A 2500-nucleotide genomic window follows, 5' to 3' on the forward strand; every position below is an offset into this window, starting at 1 on the left:
ATAGGATTTATATGCTTATTAGTATACATGTAATTACTGAAAGTTCTCTGCGCTGATTGGTTGTCATTGAGATGATTATTCTTACGTGATAATCACCTAAGCGGTTTTTCAAAATAGCCACAAGCTGTTTTGTTGAGGTGACAGACGAATAAATTAGTTGTTTTAAAGAAAATGTGTATTATTCAAATAATCAACTATGTAATAGGCGATTTGCATGATGGCATCATTTACTAAGAAATTGAGTTGCTTCTATTGTCAGGCAAATTTAAATTATTGTTTCCGATATTCCCTTAGACTCTATGAATGTTGGTGAATAAAAACCTCAACTTCATCTCGGTTTTTATTAACCGATATTCACCTTGCCTTTGGCGAATAATAATTGTTAATAATTATTATTTGGTGTTCATACTAATTTTTAGTGTTAAAGAATTTTCAGTCAGGGGTACGCATCTAACTAAAGCTGTAAGGCTTATTACTATTATTATTATTATTATTATTATTATTATATAATGTACCTGAAGTGTTTGCATGCTTCCAAAGATTTACTGCACAAATGTTTTTGTAGCCGTTTTGCAAACTTACAATTATAAATGTGAAAAAGTTGACCAATAAGGTTACTCTGTTACAGTAATGTACTTTTCTGGGCTGTTCCACAACTGATCATGGTTTCTGCAAAAATATTTGCGAGGAACAGCAACAAAAACCTCGCACAGATCGATGGCATTTAACAGTCAAGGTTACGTGACGTGGAAATTGTAAATCCCAGGTGTTAAGAAAATTCAACTTTGTGGCTGAAGTTCACTCACAGTTCATCTGCAGCAAGAAACCCAGTGGACGATTTTATACGATCAAAGTTGTATGACCGCGTTACAGTTCTCAATAACGTACAACGGCCAGCCAAACTTATTTTCAAAAGCAAAAACCTTTCGTCCATCAAGACCAAGTTGCTCCTGTAGTTCCCGAGAACAAAGAAGAGTTTCGTTGCCAGTTCGCTAGTTTCTGTAAGATTTTTAAACAATCTGGGGGCAGACCAACACCCAATGTCAAGAAAATTCACAGTAGCCAAAACCAACAAAATGATACAAGAGGACGCATTGCTACTTGACATGCAGACTTGCGAAGTAATCAATCGTGTGTCCTCGACCGTTGATTTGGAATCGCTGAGTGTTCTCTCCGACCTTGAAAAAAATTCCTCTGGCACCCAGGGTATGAGTCGGCTAACTTTCCAAAAAATTTGACGAATGCTAGAGTGTTATTTTCCACTTCGATCACTGTCTCGATCACTTCGAATCTTTAGAGTTTGCGCAGGCGCAGTTACGCGAAAAAAGCCATTTTACGTCATTATTCTCTAGCCAATCAGCGGTTTTTGCGCTCTGTCGACATCGATGCGAAAACCGAAACAGCCGCCTCGAGCGAAAATAGTGGGCGGAAAAGTACTTTACAACTGGCAAGTGACTTTCTCACATTATCACAATGTTTATAGTTAATAATAATTGTCAATTTTTCAAGAACCAGTTCTTATTCTGTAATTTAAGTAATGAATTTCGTTTATGAACGATGTTAATTTTCATTCGAAACGCAGCATTAGTAGAAAACGTCTAACCGCTATTTTCGATTTAAAAAAGCTTTTTGAAGTTAAGTTAGAAGTATTGTATAAACATACCATTTGTATTGGGGTTTCCCAATGATGCAAGAGCTTGATGATGACTGTAAAAGTCGAATTTTTTATTAAATACTGTTGAACTTGAAGTGAAATATTTGTACAATCATTTGAATGCGGCGGTAATTTGTTTGCGTACGTCAGCAACCCAATTCAGTGCAATGACGTCAATTTCAACTTTAGAACCAACCACAGGCCGCAAAAGTGAGACGGCAATACCACGAAATATTGAAGGCTCGCCCATAAACAAAACTATAAGAAGATCGCGATACTATTATTTATTGTATGTGAACAATAATTTTTAGTGTTTGGGGTTAAATGCGCAGCTTATTGATGAGGGTTAGGCACTTATTTTGAATGGTTTTCTTTCATGTAATATGTGGTTAGGGGCACTGCATGCATTTTATTAATTAGGGTTAAGCCTCTCAATTAGGCTTACGCACTTATATAAACCGGTTAGCATTTCAGGAGGTGTATGACAACTGCAGACTGCCTACAAATAGCGCTGATAAACAATATTTAAGTCTATAAAAGCAACCATTTCAAATAGCGCTGAGAAGCAGTATTTAAGTCTAAGCACCCATTTTAAAACGGTTAGCTTTTACTGCGAGTTAGGGTTAGTCTGCTGTCTGCAAGTGTCAAACACTGCATTTCACGGAAGGGATTGACACGCATTGTAGTGATTGGAGTAATCAGTTATTTGCAGTGTTAAGTCTAACCGTTGTCTTGGTTTTTGGGTTAAGAATATTGGTTCATGGTTGGTGGAAGTAAAGCATTCTTTCACATTTAGGAGAAAGGGGTTTAGTTTGTAAAGAAGCTGTGGTGCTGTGTCAGTGAGGA

General features: G+C 36.8%; 1 long non-coding RNA gene across 1 annotated transcript in view; it reads left to right on the forward strand.

Annotated features, from left to right (window-relative positions):
• Positions 1-1755, forward strand: part of LOC137999088 (uncharacterized) — a 3629-nt gene extending 1874 nt beyond the window's left edge. Inside the window, exon 2 of the long non-coding RNA XR_011122891.1 lies at positions 1-1755. This exon is cut by the window's left edge and continues 1150 nt beyond it. This is a non-coding gene — a long non-coding RNA (uncharacterized lncRNA).
• Positions 1756-2500: the final 745 nt, after the last annotated feature.

This window comes from Montipora foliosa, chromosome 4 (assembly GCF_036669935.1).
Source record: "Montipora foliosa isolate CH-2021 chromosome 4, ASM3666993v2, whole genome shotgun sequence".
NCBI lineage: Eukaryota > Metazoa > Cnidaria > Anthozoa > Scleractinia > Acroporidae > Montipora > Montipora foliosa.